We start from the raw sequence: 20,397 nt of genomic DNA, 5'->3' as shown, positions 1-20,397 counted from the left end.
GTCTTCACCATGGCGGTCTTTGCTCTGTTCAGCGGTCTTCACCATGGCAGTCTTTGCTCTGTTCAGCGGTCTTCACCATGGCAGTCTTTGCTCTGTTCAGCGGTGCTTTGCCATGGCGGTCTTTGCTCTGTTCAGCGGTCTTCACCATGGCGGTCTTTGCTCTGTTCAGCGGTCTTCACCATGGCAGTCTTTGCTCTGTTCAGCGGTCTTCACCATGGCAGTCTTTGCTCTGTTCAGCGGTGCTTTGCCATGGCTGTCTTTGCTCTGTTCAGCGGTCTTCACCATGGCGGTCTTTGCTCTGTTCAGCGGTCTTCACCATGGCAATCTTTGCTCTGTTCAGCGGTCTTCACCATGGCAGTCTTTGGCCTGTTCAGCGGTGCTTTGCCATGGCGGTCTTTGCCCTGTTCAGCGGTCTTCACCATGGCGGTCTTTGCTCTGTTCAGCGGTCTTCATCATGGCAGTCTTTGGCCTGTTCAGCGGTGCTTTGCCATGGCGGTCTTAGCCCTGTTCAGCGGTCTTCACCATGGCGGTCTTTGCTCTGTTCAGCGGTCTTCACCATGGCAGTCTTTGGCCTGTACGGACATTGGTGTGTGGCATGACGAACTCCACCCTGGACATTGGTGTGTGGCATGACGATCTCCACACTGGACATTGGTGTGTGGCATGACGAACTCCACACTGGACGTTGGTGTGTGGCTTGACGTTCCATCATTGCCCAGCGGGCTGTGGGATCCTGGACCCTCCTGCGCTGTGACTCTGGCTGTGGTCTCTGGACCAGTAACGATACTTGAGCCCTCCTGGCTGTGACTCTGGCGGTGGTCTCTGGACCAGGAACGATACTTGAGCCCTCCTGGGCTGTGACTCTGGCGGTGTTCTCTGGACCAGTAACGATACTTGAGCCCTCCTGGGCTGTGACTCTGGCGGTAGTCTCTGGACCAGTAACGACGGTGCTGGCAGTTGTGTCAGGACCGCCTGAAATGATGGCGCACTTCTCCGCCATGACACTCACAACAGGTTGGGGAGACTTCCTCGGGACCTTCCCCACCTTCTTTGGAGTTACAGCTGACTCACCAATCGCCTTGGATCCCATTTCACTTTTTGTCCCACAGGAGTCTTGACACGGTCCCATCGTCCACTCTCCAATTTCAGAGCCTTAACAGGGGGTGGGCTGACAGTGCCTTGGCTCCGGGTCCTACTGCCTGCCCTGGTGGACGGGGCACTCCAAAAACCTCGAGCACGCACCACTGGTACTGGAGGCTTTTTGGCTGAGGCGCTACGACGGGACTGATGAATTGGAGGGGGGGGTGGGTGCAAAAGGCCAATTTGACATAGGGACAGTTTCTGACCTACACTGGGATGGGTAGCTGGAGGGGCTCTGGGAGTGGAGGAAGAGGAGGTGGTTGTAGGAGGTGTCACTTTAGCTGTTTTGGGTGCAGGTACTGGAAGCTGTCGTGAGGTGGATGGATGTTGGGTGAGTGATTGCCGGCGTTTGTGTACTTTGGGAGGGGGCGTCACAGACACACTGGGAGAGGACACAGGGGACGGGTATATGGCAGTGGAGGTGGTGAGTGCAGGTGAGCGGCTTGTGGTGCTGGGTGTCCTGGTGCAAGTCCTAGTGCCTGTAGATGTGGTGCATGCAGGTGTGTGTGTAGATGAAACTGGGAGGGAGGAGGGAGAAGAGGAGGAGGGGGACACAGTGGAGACAGTGGATGTTGCTGTATCTGTATGGGTCTGATGCTTGTGTGAGTGCCTGTGGTGTGTGTGGTGCCTATGTTTGCTTGAGCTACTTGTGTGTGTTGACTTGTGTGCATGCTGGTCTGTAGGTGTGCTTGGGATGGGCTGGGGTACAGGGGATTGGGTCTGGGTGGAGGAATTTGAAGGGGGGAGGCTGGACACAGGGACAATGGCTGCCATCAGTGCTGAGGCCAGAGATTGCAGGGTTCGCTGAAGGACAGCCTGACCACAATGAATGCCTTCCAGGAATGCATTACCGTGTTTCAACTCTCGTTCTACACCCTGGATGGCATTCACAATGGTAGACTGCCCAACAGTGAGTGACCTGAGGAGGTCAATGGCCTCCTCACTGAGGGCAGCAGGGGTGACTGGGGCAGGGCCTGAGGTGCCTGGGGCGAAGGTGATGCCCACCCTCCTGGGTGAGCGGGCACGGGGCGAACGCTGAGGGGCTGCTGGGAGGGCGGTGCTGGTAGGGGAGGTGGCGGCTGTACCTGTAGAAGTGGGGCGCACAGATGGTGCCGCCACAACAGGGGAGCTCCCATCGGTGGACGAGTCCGTGTCGCTGGTTGGTGATCCTGTGGCCGACGTGAAGCTCCCCTCGCCCTCCGTCCCACTGGTGAATTCAGAGTCTGTGGTGTGGCCCTCCATGGCCATGTGGGATGCAGCTCCCTCGTGCTCCGGTGCCACTGTACCTCCGCCTGTTGATGCTGATGTACAGAAGGACAGGGAGAGCAGAAAAAGGGGGGAGACAGAAGAAAGAGAGTTTTAGTGCATGGCATACCGCTACCGTTGGCGGACAAGACAGACGCAGCAGCCCCATGCATTACGCCGTGCTCCTACCCTCTGCACATGCTATTTCTGGGATATGGCCTACATGGCAATGGTAGAAATCTGCCCACATGGATGGCAAAGGGGCAACTATACATCAATTTGCCTTTTTTGGGAGCTGGGGTAGAGTGCCACATGGCCTACATAACGGAGGGGCCTTGCCTACCTAACTCGCCCTGGCCTAGGGACACGCACAGCCCACCACCCCCACCCAGACAGCTCCACTGCACGCAAAGTCCATAGGATGAGGTTGTACTCACCCCCTTGTGTCTGCTGTGATGTCCTTAACCACCCATCCAACTATGGGTAGGCAACCGCCAGGGTCCGGAACATCAGGGGGGTCATGGTGCGACGGGCACCCCTCCCACGTTGGGAGGCCATCCCCAGCTGAGCCTCCGCCGTCTTCTTGCTGCAGCGGCGAATGTCCTCCCATCTCTTCCGGCAGTGGGTGCCCCGTCTCTGGTGGGCCCCCAGGGTCCGGACGTCCTTGACGATGGCACGCCAAATGTCCCTCTTCTGGTGGGCGCTGACCTACATGACATGCACAAGGAAAGAGGAACAGTCATTACCTACTGCACCGTCGTTGTAATTTGCCCCCTCCCAACTCTATCCCTGTGGCCCATTCATCCCCATGCATGACTGTTCTATGTACTCTGCCCCCTTCCCTCATCCACCCAGCCCTCTCCACCCAGGCCTAGCCCATACAACGTGCTCCCTGTGTACTAACCTGTTGGTCGGGAGGACCGTAGAGTAGTGTAAACTGGGGAGGACCCCATCCACAAGTTTCTCCAACTCCTGTGCAGTGAAGGCAGGGGCCCTTTTCCCAGACGCAGCAGCCATCATCGCTTCCAGACCGAGGTCACAGCAGCACTAGCAGTGTAGGTCCTCTCCTGTCGAAGGTCAGGTATCTAGTGATTGAAGAGATAGAAAATGGTGGTGACGTCCGCGGCGGTGACGTCTGCGGCGGTACGCATCATCACTGCCAGCGCACCTGTTCATTGCCTCCTGGGACCCATAGGGTCCAATGTTAACCAATGCATCCTTGCGCCGCGCTTTACGACCACCTACTGGGATGGTGTCCAACACCAGCGCAGTTACCCCACAATTCCATTGTCCCAGTTTAGAGGTCAGGCAGCCGCCATTTCAGGGGCCCACATGGCTTCAATTACTACTGCGTCACACATACCGAGGCCTACACTCAAAACCTTTCCCGGATGGGTTAATTGTCTGGTGTAGTCTTGTGTGTGACTGTGGGTACATACCTGGAGGAATGCTGACAGTTTCTTCGTTGTTGTCCTTCTTAGGCACCGTCAGTTGGGTAATATTGGAAGATGGCGGAATCCGCCGGTGTACCGACTGCTGGTGGACCTGTTGACAATGGAAGAGCGACATGTCATCGTGACCTACCGGTTTGACCATGCCACAATCCAGGAACTATGTACCCAGTTGGAGCCAGACCTGATGTCACCAATCCGCCATTCGACTGGAATCCCCCCTGACGTGCAGGTGCTGTCAGTGCTCCATTTCCTTGCAAGTGGGTCTTTTCAGACAACAGTGTTTTCAAATGTGTTGTCTAGAGTGTTGTCTGCCCTGCTGAAACACGTAAGGAGATACATCATTTTCCCTGAGGTGGGGGATTTGCCTACAGTGAAAGGTGACTTCTATGCCCTTGGACATATCCCCAACGTCATAGGTGCCATTGATGGGACCCATGTAGCTCTGGTCCCCCCGCAGGAATGAACAGGTGTACAGGAACAGGAAGAGTTATGTTTCGATGAATGTCCAGATGGTCTGTTTGGCAGACCAGTACATCTCGCAGGTAAATGCAATGTTCCCTGGCTCAGTGCATGACACCTACATCCTGTGGAATAGCAGCATCCCTGATATGATGGGTGAACTCCAGAGGCACCGTGTATGGCTATTGGGGGACTCTGGTTACCCCAACTTGTCCTGGCTATTGACCCCAGTGAGGAATCCCAGGACCAGGGCAGAGGAACGCTACAATGAGGCCCATGGACGGACTAGGAGGGTGATCGAGCGGACCTTCGGCATCCTGAAGGCCAGGTTCAGGTGCCTCCATATGACAGGTGGGTCCCTATTCTACTCACCGAAGAAGGTGTGCGACATCATCATCGCCTGCTCCATGCTCCATAACTTGGCATTGCGACGCCAGGTGCCTTTTCTGCAGGAGGATGATCCAGATGACGGTGTTGTAGCAGCTGTGGAGCCTGAGGAGCCTGGGGACAGTGATGAGGATGAAGCTGAGGAAGATGAAAACGACAACAGGGAGTCAGTCATACAGCAATTTTTTCAGTGAGACACAGGTGAGTACATTTTCATGTTTCACATAATATTAAATTTCACACGTCTATCTCTATCCAGTACCTACATTTCACTCCCTATTTGTTAACTGAGTTGTCCCCTTCCATTTCAGTTTCAGTAATGTGGTAACCTACGTGTCAACAGCTTGCACCCTTGAAAGGCTTGTGATGTGTGACATTGGTATGTTGGCCTTCCAATGGGTAACCTTTTTTAACACTGTAATTGACAATACAAAGTTCACAATCATTGACTGACTCCAATATTATAAAGGTTTCAAGGGTGTTTATTTAAGTGCATAAAAATGTAGGGGGGTTGTGAAATGGGGATAGGACATGGTGGAAGAATGTCCATGGCAGAGTCCAGTCTATTAGTCTCACAGGTACATTGCACATCTGGCCATTGAAAGTGGAGCTGGGGCAGTTCCAATGTGGACAGGGTAACAAAGTGGGACAGTGGGGGGACAATCAGGGTAGTCTTATTTCCTGGCGGGGGTCTTGCCATCTTGCTCTGTCCTGTTCCTGGATCTCAGGGACCGCTTTCGTGGTGGTTGTCCGTCTGCATGGGGTGGGGTGCTGGTGTGGTGGTCCTGTGGCGGGGCGTCCTGTCCACTAGCGCCGGCGGAGGTGGTGGGCAATTCGTCGTCCTGGCTAGTGTCAGGGGCCCCTTGGAGTGCCACGGTGTCCCTCAAGGTCTTTTGAATGTCCGTCAGCACCCCTACGATGGTGCCCAGGGCGGAGCCTATAGTCCTGAGCTCCTCCCTGAACCCCAAATACTGCTCCTCCTACAGATGCAGGGTCTCCTGCAACTTGTCCAGGACCATTGCCATTATCTCGTGAGAGTGGTGGTATGCTCCCATGATGGAGGAGAGGGCCTCGTTGAGAGTAGGTTCCCTTGGCCTGTCCTCCCTCTGTCGCACAGCAGCCCTCCCAGTTCCCCTATGTTCCTGTGCCTCCTTCCCCTGGACCGTGTGCCCACTACCACTGCCCCCAGGTCCCTGTTGTTGTTGGGGTGGTGGGTTAGCCTGGGTTCACTGTAGTGGTGGACACACCGCTGATTGACCTGTTCTGGGTAGGGAGGTATGGGCCCGCTGGGTGGGTGCTGTGCTGGTGTTACCAGAGGGTGTCAGCTCGGTGTTGGGCTGTGGCTGGGCAAGGGGAACCGACTGTCCTGAGGCCCACGATGGTCCGGGCTGGTCATCAAGATCCAGTAGGGCAGGGCTGCTGTTGTCACTGTGGGCCTCTTCTGGGGGTGGAGTGGTGTTGTCTGGACCCTCTGGTGTGGTGACGTTCCTTCGGGTTCCTGCGGGGGTATGAGTACAGGATTATTGTATGTGTGTGTTTCATGATGTGCAATGTTTGGGTGTGCGTGTACCCCAGTGCTAGCATTCCTGTGTGGGAGCTTGTGTGCTGATGGTTGGGGGGTGTTCTGGGTCTGTGCAGTGGGCATGCTTTAGTGATGGGTATCCATGCTTAGTTGTGTCATGCAGGTCTTGGGGTTGGGATGGGTGGTTGGTGTTATGGGTACATTAGTGAGGAGTTAGGGTGTTAGTGGAGGGCTTGAGGGTGGGGGTGTGTGATAGCATGCAGGTAGGGTGGGGGACATGATAGTTGAGATTTGACTTTCCAGTGTCTGTCCCTCCAACGACTCCTGCGAGGCCCTCAGGATTCAAGATGGACAAGACTTGCTCCTCCCATGTTGTTAGTTGTGGGGGAGGAGGTGGGGGTCCGCCGCCAGTCCGCTGTACCGCAATGTGGTGCCTGGATACCGTTGAACGCACCTTCCCCCGTAGGTTGTTCCAACTCTTCCTGATGTCCTCCCTATTTCTTGGGTGCTGTCCCACAGCATTGACCCTGTCCACTATTCTTTGCCATAGCTCCATCTTCCTGGCTATGGATGTGTACTGTACCTGTGAGCCAAATAGCTGTGGCTCTACCCGTAGGATTTCCTCCACCATGACCCTGAGCTCCTCCTCGGAGAAGCGGGGGTGTCTTTGGCGTGACATGGGGTGGTGTGTGTGATGTGTGGGGCGGTGTATGTGTTGATGAGTGTGGTGAGTGTAGTGATATGTGGTGTTTTGTGCGTGGATGTTGTGTGGGTGATGGTGTAGTGTGCCTCTGTGTGATGGGGTTCTCTATTCTGTGCTGTCTCTCTATGGCCTTCGCCTCAAATTTTTGGTCATAGGGGTTTGTGGGTGATGTGGGTGTGTGTTTTATATAGTGTTGTGTGTGTGGGTGTGGTGTGTGTATGTGTATCAGGTGTGTGTATTTGGAATTGTCCAATGTGGCGGTGTTTTGGAGATGTGTGTGTATTTTGAGCGCGGCGGTGTGTACCGCCAATGGAATACTGCGGTTGAAAGACCGCCGCATGGATTCGTGTGTCGTAATAGCATGGGCATGTTTCTGTTGACGTGGAGGATTTGTTTCCGCATGTTTATCGCTGACCTTTGGTGTGGCGGTATTGTGTGGGTGTCTGATTTTCGGCGGATTCCGTAATGTGTCTCATAATAGCTGTGGCGGTCTCCCGCCGCCGCCGCGGTGTATTGGCAGTCTTCTGCACGGCGGTAAGCGCCTTTTACCGCCAATGTTGTAATGACCCCCATAATCTCATAAGTTTCCAACAATTCTATGAAGATATTTAGATTTAAGAACTTCCCATACCCACCTATATTCCATGATTGAACTATCAGGCTGTGTGAAGTGCCTAATACCTAATCCAAATCGTTCTCATCCTCCCTTACACTATCTTCAAGACCCACTGTGGAGTCAGACAAACACTCAAAGCGATTTCTTAATTCTATGTCCCTGACTGGCAGCTTTGAGTTCTCATCCAAAATAGTCACCTACAGGACTCCTTCCCTAAAATTAGCAATATTTTTGTTACAAGGGGCATCCTACGAGCCAATAATAACTTGGTTTAGACTTTGCCCAGCATGACTAGTCAAGATGTTAAAGGCCTTCTGATCATCCTTTCCTAACTCGCTTTCATGTACCAGCCTTATACTTTTCCCTCCACTTACACCAATTTTGATTTTACAATTTCTGAATAAAATAGCACCTTTGTCACCTCTCTTCCTTCCTTATGTGTTGCAAATCCCTTCTGCTTTATGTCCCAGTGATTATTCACGCAGGTTCAGGAATTTAACAAGCGAGTACAAAATTTGGGAATGATTCAATGGTTTGAGTTTTCGTAGATGCTTTTTACCATTGTAACCTTGCTGACGTTCTAGGAAAACCCACCTACTGTCCCAGCTATTATTACCTTCTTTTTCTGGCCTATCTTTTTCCACCTTTTCCCAGTATCTAATCTCAAAATGGTTTGTGAGGGGGCCCTTGAGAGTTCACCCTAGTACCTACATTATCTAAGGACCTACTCTCCTTTATGTAGGAAAGTACCCTCTTTTTGGCATGTTACCCCCAATTTCTGCCTAATGTCAATGTGTTTTTGACTGTGTCACTGGGATCCTGCTAGTCAGGACCCCAGTGCTTGTGGTTTATGGCCTGCTTGTCAGTGTGTTTCACTGGATTCTAAATTGTCACTGGACTCCTGCTAACCAGAACTACAGTGCTCATGCTCTCTCCATTCCTAAATATGTCACTACATCCTAGTGACTCAGTATTTCACTCCAAATTGGCATACTGGACCCCCCTTATAAGTCCCTAGTGTATGGTACCTAGGTACCCAAGGCATTGGGGTTCCAGGGGATCGTTATGGGTTTTAGCATTTCTGTTGAAACAAATAAAGAGCCCATGCACTATTTCACAGCCATTTTATCTGCACCAGGTCACGTATAAGTCACGTATACATCAGGCCCTCGGGCACTGAAGGCTGGGTACAAATTACCTGTGTGTGAGGGCACCCATGCACTAGCAGAGGTGCCCCCACATTGTCAAGGCCCATTTTTCCAGGCTTTGTGAGTCCGGGGACGCCACTTTAAGTGAGCACTGGACATAGGTCAATACCTATGTACAGCTTCAGAATGGTAATTCCAAATATGGACATGTAAGGTGTCTAACAACTGGAAATTGAACTCCAATGCTGATTCCAGTATTGGTTGCACAATCCCATGCACTCTGGGGGCTCCACAGTGGACCTCAAGTGCTGCCATGCCAACCTTCTGAGGTTTTCACTGCAGCCCCAGCTGCTGCCCCCTCACAGACAGGCTTCTGCCCTCCAGGAGCCTGAGCATCTCTGTCCGAGGAAGGCAGAACAATGCATTTCCTCTAGGAGAGGGGTGTTATACCCTCTCCCCTTGGAAATCGGTGTTACAGGCAAGGAAGGGGTATCCTCCCAGAGCCTCTGGAAATGCTATGAAGGGCACAGATGGTGCCCTCCTTGTATAATCCAGTCTATTCCAGCTCAGGGACCCCAGTCCCTGCACTGGCACAAAACTGGACATAGGAAAGGGGAGTAACCACTCCTCTGTCCATCAACACCCCAGGGGTGGTGCCCAGAGCTCCTCCAGATTGTCTCTGGGTTTTTCCATCTTGGACTCCAAGATAGTGGGGCACTCTGGAGCATCTGAGTGGCCAGGGCCATTAGGTGAAGTCCAAGACACCTCCTGATAGGTGCTTACCTGGTTAAGTGACCAATCCCCCACTCAGGGTTGTTTAGGGTCTCCCCTCTGGGTGTTTCTTAAGATTGGGATTGCAAGACTCCAGCAGGGATCCTCCAGATCCTTTACTTCATCTTCTACAGATGGATCAACCGCTGACTGCTCCAGGAACTCTACAAAACTGCAACAAAAAAGATAAGATGACTTCTGCAACATGGTAACTTCAGCTCCTGCCAGCAACTGCAACAGTTTTCAGGTCGTACCTCCTCTGAGGACTGTCTGTCTTCAGCCTCCACCAGAAGAACCGAAGGATTCTCCCAGGGAGTGACAGAGTCAATTCCCTGCTTCAGCAGGCACCTCTCTGCAACGGCAACCAGTGGCTTGGGTCCCCTCTACAGACAACAGGCGTGGATCCAGCAACATGGGTGGTGGACTAAAGTGACTCTGGCAGTCCCAACATCCAGCTGTACAACTTTGGTGGAGCTTGCCTCTTCACATAAGATAGTACCCCCATGCACTGTTGGACTTGCAGTTGCCAGGGCTTGTGTGCAATCTTCCAAGAAGTTCTTCATGCACAGCACTGACTAAGCTCCCAGCACTCCATCCTGCAGTTCACAGCTCCTGAGTGGTTCTCCGGCGGTGTTGGAATCCTTTGTGTCATGCTGCATGGGCCTCCGTTTGCACCTCCTTTGTCCCCTTGCTGTGGGACTTCTCTGTGCGCTGCCTGGTCTTCTGAGGGCTCTCTGAGTTGCTAGAGCCCCCTCTATCTCCCCCTCCTGGACAGATGCCACCAGGTTCCTCCTGGTCCTGGGCAACACCATTTTCTGCTAACCGCAAGCTTTATGGGTGTCAAGGCTTGTTGGCAGAATCCAGTGATGCAAACCAGACTGCATTCATCCATCCTGCATGGGACATCTCCTGCACCAACCAGGAACCCGTATCTATCTTCTTTGGTGCAATGCTCACTTTGTCTTCTCTCGAGTGGTTCTCCTTTTGAACCTTCATGCGGCTCCTGTTCTCCCTAGACTCTTCAGTGCTTCTTTGACCAGGTCTCCTTCCACAGGTCTTCAGGTCCAGGAATCCATCACTGGTGTCTTGCAGTCTCTTCTGGTTCTTGCATTCTCTTCTATCATGACTTCTGGTGTGTTTTAGGAAACTTGCTGGGCTCTGGGGTGGGGTATTTTACTTACCTCTGGTGTTTTCTTGCAATCCCATTACCCCTCTACATATTACACTTGCCTAGGTGGGAAACCGACTTTCACATTATATGGTTTGTGTTCCCCCTAGGCCCACTGCAACCTATTGTGATTTTCACTGTTTGCAATTTTTTACTACTGTGTACTTACCTGTTTTTTGTTACTAGTGTATATATTGTGTAATTGACTTACTTCCTAAGGGAGTATAGTCTCCAAAGTATTTTTGGCATTGTGTGTATTTCTGTAACACTGAGTATTGTCTTTCATGTTTGTAAGTACTGTGTGACTACAGTGGTACTGCAAGAGTTTTGCATGTCTCCTTGTTCAGCCTTGCCTGCTCTGCCTACTGCTACCTCTAGACAGCCTGGTGTCTAGACACTGACTACATTTCACTGATAAGGGATAACTGGACCTGGTATAAGGTGTAAATACCTTTGGTACCCACTGCAAATCAGGCCGGCCTCCTACACTTAATTCCATTAGTACCCTCCACCAAATTGACCTCCTTTTCCAGGTTTGGACCCCCTTCGTCCAATATGAGGCTTTTGATTGTAAAAGAAGTGAATCAAGGTGAGGAGGATAACCATGGTTTCTACCGTCAACACATCCAGATCTTTCATTGAAAAATAATCCAGATCAAGTTCATGGTTCAACAAACTCAAGCGTCCACTTACATTATCTCCTCTTTATTCTGCTTATTACAAGGATGCCTTTGTTGATAATATGGACTGATGGTGTTCACTTAGCATCCTTTTAAAGTGCTTTCCTACAAAGTTTTTTATGGATTGTCTCGGGGGTATCTTACTTACAACCTATGAGGCCGCCAGGGAGTTACCACTAAGTTCTTTCTTCTCCGACGCACTCCTATTCACGTTTCCTTCTTGGGTACTGTTGGAAATGGGGTCTTTGGTTGACAGTCAGGTTACCCCCTGTCCAAACAAGGACTCTCACTCTAGTCAGGGTAAAAGAGAATCACTCTCAGCTAACCCCGCTCTCCCCCTTGGTAGCTTGGCACAAGCAGGGAAGCTTAACTTCAGAGTGCTAGGTGTAAAGTATTTGTACCAACACACACAGTAACTTAATGAAAACACTACAAAATGACTCAACACAGGTTTTAAAAAATAGAGAATATTTATCTAAACAAAACAAGACCAAAACAACAAAAATCCACCATACACAAGTCAAGTTATTAATTAAAAAGCAAAGAGTCTTCATGTTCTTTTAAACACAACGCTAATGCTGTTAGTGTGAAAACGTACCTGGGTTGCGTCACAATAACCCACACGAGTGGTGGGTTAAAGTGGTGTGGCAATTTCTCACCCGCAAGAGAGGTCCTGTGTCGTTTCTCCTTCTCCGGTCCGATTGGCGTGCGTCGTTTCCTTCTCCGCAAGAGAAAGATGCGTCGATCCCGACAAAACACCTCGGGTCCGGGCAGGTTTGCATTGTTTTTCCGTGCCCAGCGATGTTGCGTCATTGCAGCCTCCGTCAGCGATGCAGAGCATTGTTTCTCCAGCTGCTTGTGTCGATTTCACAGTAGCGTTGCAAGCGCTGCATCGATTTCAGCCACAGAGCCGGCAGCTCATCATTTCTTTGGCCGCTCCCGGAGGTTGAGTCAACAATTTCCCCGTACGGCGATCTGTGTGTGGATTTTCACCTTGGTCCACCAGCTTCACCAGTCAAGGCCCCAGGAACTGGATAGGGAACCACTTGCAGGGCAGGAGTCTCAACTTGCAGAGAGAAGTCTTTGCTGTCCCTGAGACTTCAACAACAGGAGGCAAGCTCGGGTTCAAGCCCTTGAAGAGTTCTTCACAAGCAGGAAGGCACACAAAGTCCAGTCTTTGTCATCTTACACAGGCAGAAGCGGCAACTGCAGGATAGCTCCACAAAGCACAGTCACAGGCAGGGCAGCTCTTCTTCCTCAGCTCTTCATCTCTTCTCCAGGCAGAGGTTCCTCTTGGTTTCCAGAAGTGATCTAAAGTCTGTGGTTTTAGGTGCCCTTCTTATGGCCATTTTGCCCTTTGAAGTAGGCATACTTCAAAGAAAAGTCTCTCTTGTTTGTGATATCCTGCCTTGCCCAGGCCAGGCCCCAGACACACACACATGAGGGGGTTAGAGACTGCATTGTATGAGGGCAGGCACAGCCCTTTTAGGAGTGAGTAACCACTCTTCCCCTCCCTCCTAGCACAGATGGCTCATCAGGGAACGCAGGCTACAATCCAGCTCCTTTTGTGTCACTGTCTACAGAGAGGTGCAAGCAGCCAACTGTCAAATTGACCCAGACAGGGAATCCACAAACAGGCAGAGTCACAGAATGGTTTAAACAAGAAAATGCTCACTTTCTAAAAGTGGCTTTCCTCAAACATACAATCTCAAAATCAACTTTACTAAAAGATGTATTTTTAAATTGTGAGCTCAGAGACCCCAAACTCCACATGTCTATCCACTCCCAAAGGGAATCTACACTTTAATCATATTTAAAGGCACCCCCCTTGTTAATCTTTGAGAAGGATAGGCCTTGCAACAGTGAAAACCGAATTTGGCAGTATTTCACTGTTAGGACATATAAAATACATTGGTATATGTCCTTTCTTAAACATACACTGCACCCTGCCCATGGGGCTACATAGGGCCTACCCTAGGGGTGCCTTACATGTAAGAAAAGGGAAGGTTTAGGCCTGGCAAGTGGGTACACCTGCCAAGTCGAATTGGCAGTTTAAAACTGCACACACAGACACTGCAGTGGCAGGTCTGAGCCATGTTTATAGAGCTACTACTGTGGGTGACACAACCAGTGCTGCAGGCCCATTAGTAACATTCGATTTACAGGCCCTGGACACCTCTAATGCACTGTACTAGGGCATTACCAGTAAATCAAATATGCCAATCATGGATGAACCAATTACATACACATTTTGTATAGGAACACTTGCACGTTAGCACTGGATAACAATGGTAAGGTGCCCATAGTAACAAAAACAGCAAAAACAGAGTCCAGCACACATCAACAACCTGGGAAACAGAGGCAAAAAGTTAAGGGAGACCACGCAAAGGATGAAAAGCGGAATAGGTACCTATTGTGTTTCTCTTGCATTATCGCACCAGACACGTTCAAGGACTGGTTGCATTTATACAGAACTACCTCCTCAGTTCCTCCTTTGTGCATGTCAACCTTGTGTTTTTAGTTTGCTTTGAAGCATCTTGTTGTACTGACTCATACTTGTTTGTGTAGCCATCCTTGTCCAGACTATAAGCCTATTTAGGGCTTCTTCTGAATGCTGCACAATTCCCCCAGGCTGATAGACATATGACAGTATGTCAGGTTACCAAAACCCTAGGGCCTGAATATTAGGCAAGTTGGCTAAACATTTAACAGATATATCTACAACTATCTTGATATCTGACTCCAAGTCACTTACCTCATCCCTTCAAACTACATGGCCACTGTGCACCACTCTGCCTCCACCCTTGAGTAAAAGAGAGTTGTTGTTGCCGTCATTTTTGCTTTCAATGACTTGTACTTTGCGCAGGCTGGAGGCTGTACTATAGCCAATTACAAAGGTCTCCAGGCAGCGGTAGCCGGATTCAGCCCCTCAACCATGTGCCATGCTCCATGGCTACGTGGGAAGGATGAACATGGCCTACCAGGGTTTTCCTGGGCAAAGATTCAATTTCCAAAATCTGCCTCTGCCCAGAGACCTTCTTCAAGGCTACTCTGCGATGCTTCCACTGCACCAAGCAAACCAGCCGACACCAGCATGGCAGCTGGATCGCAGGAGTGTAAGCAATAGTGACTGTTGTAACAGAAGAAGGAAAACCTTCGGCTCATGGTTGGTGTCTCTGGAATTGGAATTTAAAATTCTAACTGATGGTAAAATTTGATTTTAAGTTACAATTTTGAAAAGGCCACTTTTAGAAAGTTGGAATTTTCCTGTATTAGCCACTTGCTGCCTGTAGTCTGTCCCTGGAGACATGGCTGGGTGTAGCTGACAGTTAGGCTTTGTTTATTCCTCATAGACAGCCACACACATTAGGGAGCTTAGGTGTGCCTGGATGGGCCATCACAGGCAGGATGGGAGGAAGAAGCTGAGCACAGCCCCACTTACACTTGAATAGGCTGTGTCCTGCCTCCAGACAATGGGCTGCATAACCCCTGTAGTTATTCTGGAGCCAGGACTGGGAGGGCAGGCTGCCTAAGGACTTCAAAGGAGAACCTATAGAAGCTTTATAATTGTGAACGGTCATATTTGCATCAGGACCGAGCCATTTACATAGACAACCAGCGTGAGCCATCACCAACCCATTTCTTCACACTGCACCATCAACCACTCATGAGGCACCACCAACACAAAGTTCCAACCCCTCAACTGTGATGCCTTGTATGGTCATCACACCATGCAGCTTCCTGCGGCACTCTCCTTGCAGCTCTCTCCAGCACAAATGGGACTTTTGGCACAAAACCTGAGAAGGTAAAACTTCAGCTGGACTAATCTGGGACTTCATCCAGCCTGCAGTTCATTGAGGACAACTTGAACTTTTGAATTTGACCCAGTCCAGAGCATCCAGATAACTGTGGTAGGATCTTTTTGCTTTAGGTGCTTTTTTACACTTTATTCTGTAAAGAATCATAACTCCTGTTCTCGTGATTGGATTGTTGTCATTTTGGTATTGTTTTATTTGTTACACATTACCATGGGCCAGATGTAGGAAGGCATTAGCGCCTCGCAAACGGCGAAAAACGCCGATTGCGAGGCGCTCATGCCCTCACACGATGCAGAAACACATATTGCGAGTCGGTACCGACTCGCAAAATGTGTTTCAGACTCGCAAATAGGAAGGGGTGTTCCCTTCCTATTTGCGAGTTGCACCGCGATGTAGAGTTGATTTGTGACCGCGAAAGCGGTCGCAAATCAACTCGCAGTTACCATCCACTTGAAGTGGATGGTAACTCATTCGCAAACTGGAAGGGGTCCCCATGGGACCCCTTCCCCTTTGTGAATGCTCACAAAAATATTTTTTCAGAGCAGGCAGTGGTCCTATGGACCATTGCCTACTCTGAAAAAAACCTAAACTAAAAGGTTTTGGTATTTTTTCTATTTGCAGCTCGTTTTCCTTTAAGGAAAACAGGCTGCAAAGAGAAAAAAAAAACTGCTTTATTGAAAAGCAGTCACGGACATTGTGGTCTGCTGTCTCCAGCAGGCCACCATCCCCGTGAGTGCCTAGACTCGCTATAGGGTCGCTTACTGCGACCCACCTCATAAATATTTATGTGGTGGGTCTTTGCGACCCCATAGCGAGTCGCAGAAGGTGTCTGAGACACCTTTCTGCATTTCCTTTTGCGAGGTGCAAATTGCGAGTCGCTTGGACTCGCAATTTGCACCTCGCAAAAGGAAACCTACCTAAATCTGGCCCCATATCTTTTAACTTGGTGTGGGATTTTTTTTGTGTTGTGTTTTCACTGTTTTACTCTTTCACAAATACTTTACACTTTGTCTCTAAGTTAAGATTGACTGTTCTGTGTCCAGCTACCAGAGTGTTTGGACTTTGCTTGTGCCTTACCCAGACTGGGATTGTGGGTGCTGCTTGACCAGGGCTCCTTCCCCAGTCAATCAATAATCCAATTTCTAAACATTTCTTATCCAGCTTTAGTTTTATTGGTTCATTGATTAAAAGAACCCTCTGGGTAACTTAGTGGTTTCCCTGTGCTACAATCAAAATATTACTTGGTGGGTATGGTTCTGCTGTAAAAGAAAATATAAACACAAATTGACTAGCTGCTTTTAATGAACACAAAGGAACAAAGTGCAACCCATATTTCATATGGTTGTTTTCATGTCTGTGAATAATTATCCATAATCTGGAAAAAACACAATTCTCATTATCAGTAAATTGTTTCCTTCCCAGCTGCTAATTCTTCTTTAAGCATGACGTGGTAGGTAGATGATTGTGGGAACTGGCACAGGATTTCACGAAGCTATCAGGAGTTACTTGTCCACAGTTGTGTTAATGGAGCCTTTTACAAACATGTATTTGGGTCACTTACAATTGGACCTAAAACTATTCACCAAGTACACCTTTAGCATTTTGATCCGCAATGTGAGAAGACATAACAGTCCAAGGCTTATTCAGAGAGAAGATGTGGACTCAGAATGCAGCAGAGGCAGTAGTGCTTCAACCAGTGTTTTCATATTAAAAAGAAAACATATTTTAGTTGTGCACACAGATAGTTCTACACTTGTAATTATAAATGTACATGAAGAAACAAAAGCAATGTAATAAAGCATACCTCTGCTTTCTGTTTTTGCCAGATGGTTTTTGTAATCAAGTATGCCCTAGAGTAAAGACTTTGACAGGAGTTTGTCAAAATCAAAATGCAGTATTCTGAGCCAACTATATCATGTTTATAAATTTTGAAAGATGTTTTTTTGAAAAGTAATAATGCACTACTTATTTGACTAACAGCTCTTCAGATTCAATTACCCACTGCCTACGGGGTTTGACAACAGGGTATATGAAGCACACCAGTTAGTATTTTCTCTCCTGAAACACTGTGCAAAAGCAGGTATGCAAAGGCTCCCCCAAATCAGAGCTTTAATGTGAACTTTCCTCTCAGCCACAGGTGATTTTCTATGAGGTTTAAAAGGGTTGATAGCTTGCAACCTCATCAAACACTCCCAGGGCAGAGAGGAGATCCTATTGCAGGGCAACCAGACTCACACACTGAAAGTTTCAGGGACACATTTCATTCACCAGAGTTCTTGTAGTACTGAGTCTGTGCTTTGGCAGTTATAATGTGGAAATAGTTTCTTTGTCACATTACACAGCTTCTAAAGACAAGAAGACAACAGGGTTTAATCTCCTCTGAATATCTTTTCACCCCACTGTGGCACCTGCTAGCATTACTTTTTGATAATTCCTTCCTCCAGACAGAATTAGCAGCACTTATACCTGAGTTCAGAAAGGCTAGTTTCATGCACATTGCCTATTCAGTTGTGGGGAATGCTATTTTTGCAGTAACCTTTATCCAGCAAGCAGGTCCTACTTGATGAGGTTGTCTTAAGCTCTCCTTGTAGGGCTATTTTCCTGGTCCTGTTACCTACCTGGTACAGACGCTGGCTCTCAAAGACGCCAGCCATGGACCCTAGAAATATTCTCCCCTACACTGTTATTTGGAACCTGGACATAGGTCAGTGAGATGTCCCTAAAACAGTGACATGGGCAACCTACCCAATATTTATTCCTGGGTGACAAATGTATATGTAAATTCCAGAGTCTCTCTCTGCTCTGAATTAGGTCCAGTTTTAAGAAAATAGACAACGTATACACAGACTATCAAGCGGTAGTCCTTTTGTCTGTATAAAAAAACTGGTAGAGGGGATGAAGTTCAGTGTGCACTGCAAGGAGAAACTTTAAGGTATATATGAGAGATTTACATCCTCTTTGCCCACTACACATGTCTGCAGGAAGAGTGGAAGCAGGATGGATAGAGACATCATTTGTACTTCAAAGGTGAATTACCCCTCACCATCCAGCTTTGGAGGCCGGCCCCGTTTTAAAGGCCAGACTGTGAAATGTCTCAAGGCTTCCATCATTCCACAAAACAACCTATGTAGTCAAACATCCTGTCTCCATTTTGTAATTTATTCATGTACAATAGGGGCTCCACTAGACTCCTTCTCCCATACAGTGAAAAACAACATATGCACTCCAAGATCACTCTTGCACTTACACGAGGAATAAATCATGTTCCTGCCATCCTTTTCCAATTGGATGGAGGAACAAAACTGGCTTAGCGGATTAGGAAGACCTTTGACTTACAAGAGGCTAGTTGGCTCTTCTACAGTAAAAGTGTTAGGCAAAAAGGGCCAATCCTGCCAAATATAGTCATTAGCTGTCACAGATCTCAGTCACCCTCAGCCTGGTGAAAGTACAATGTTTACTCTCAAAAGATGGTGTAGATTGTGTACTAGTTCCAACCTCAGAGCCACACTTTGGGGAATCACAGTGTTTCATAGGAGGCCCTCAGTGAACATGCATGATTGTTGTATTCATTCAGCTTAAAATGATTATTAGTACAGGTTTACTGCATAAAGAATTGCGATTTTATTAAAGGTAGGAGGCTAGCATTATGCATAAATCTTTTATTCACTTGAGTAGCACATTAAAAGCTCCAAAGTAGAGCATAACTAGGTCATAATGAAATAGAGTCCAAAAGCCCAAATAAGTCTCCCCGTCCTCCATTCCCTTCCTCTTTTGTTTCTGTTCATTATCTTCATCCTCTTCTATAATTCTAAAACACCAATTTTATACTGATCTGTAAAACTTGAAATGCATCTTTTTTTAATTGTGATCAATTTTTATTTCAAATCTTTTATTCTGTGATATAAATTACAACTATGTCCCCCAAGTAAAAACACTAGGAGTGCGTGGTGGAATAATGCTAGCGTCCTTGTCTTTAATAAAATTGTGATTCTTTATGCAGTAAACCAATAAGAATCATCATTTTATTGCAAAACAGGAGGCCAGCACTGTGTCTGTTGAATGTTTCTCAAAGTACAGCATGAAACATGCTCTATGGGTTTAAAATAACATTTCCTAAATGTGTCAGCATTAGACCAATCCGCTGCTTTCATAATCTCATCTTATCTTACACCAGACATAAATGTTTTACTTATCATGGCACCCAATACAGAATATGCCATAAATTTTGTTAAATCGATTCCTGCCTCTCTCATTGTACACTTAACCCATCTTGCAATTGTTGCATCCGTAACTGCCTAAATGGTTTCACATATGAAATCAATAAGTTATCCACCCCAGTATTCCTTTTCTCCATCATTCTGCACTGACACTCCTAAATAAATTTTACCTCGTACAATTTAGGAGGACTATCCAAATTTGGGTGAAAAATTGAACAGGACATTGGCCCTCATTATGACATTGGCGGTAAATGCCACCTACCGCCATCCTGACGGCCACCAACATATCACCCCGATGGAAAATATCTGTTCGCTATATTATGACACTGTGACAGGTAAGTAATTATGGATATAAAACACTACGGATGCGGGGTCAAGCTGGAAGGGACTGGAGTACTTTTGGTCTAATCCAAGGAGCAAATTGAGCGCGTGTTTTCCAGACAGAGAAAGGTATCCTGGGTGGCTGTGTGTAGAAGAGGGAGTTCCTCAATTTGCGCCTTGGATCTCTGTTTTGTTGACTTTCTAGTCCAATCGGGAGTAAGTGTGGGGTTGAACCACTCCCGACACTCTCTTTTTGTGTTTCATAAGTAATAATGGGTACCAGAAGGCATAACAGGCTGAGGGATGTGGTCTTTTATTTTTATTTCTTCCACGCTTTATTTTCTCTATATTGAGCTTAGGTTTGTCTCTCTTTCTCAGTTCTTGTCTTTGTTGCTTTGTGGTCTTCGTTTTGTTTCTTCAGGTTCTTCCTAACTGGGTCTTATTTCAGTCAGGTAGTCATCTCGGAATTCCCCCAATGAAGAAATTGGAAGGGAGAGAAAGAAGAAGAATTTTTTTAGATGGTATGTTGTTTGGTAATGGACACCCCTTTTCCCCTGTGTTCTCTCTTTTCTTCTTCTATCTTTTTTTATTCTCCTTATTTCTCTTGTTTCTTTCCCAGTGTAGTTAGTGTAGATTTACTTTTCACTCTCACATTAATATGATCTTCTCTTCTCCTTTATCTTCATGTGTTAATGCTGTCCTTATAGTAATGCCTCTTTTTGCTTCTTTCTCTGGTTAATAAAGTGCT

The sequence above is a fragment of the Pleurodeles waltl genome, chromosome 7, assembly GCF_031143425.1.
Source record: "Pleurodeles waltl isolate 20211129_DDA chromosome 7, aPleWal1.hap1.20221129, whole genome shotgun sequence".
Classification (NCBI taxonomy): domain Eukaryota; kingdom Metazoa; phylum Chordata; class Amphibia; order Caudata; family Salamandridae; genus Pleurodeles; species Pleurodeles waltl.
The sequence above is the reverse complement of the archived record's forward strand: the minus strand, read 5'-3'. Positions refer to the sequence as shown.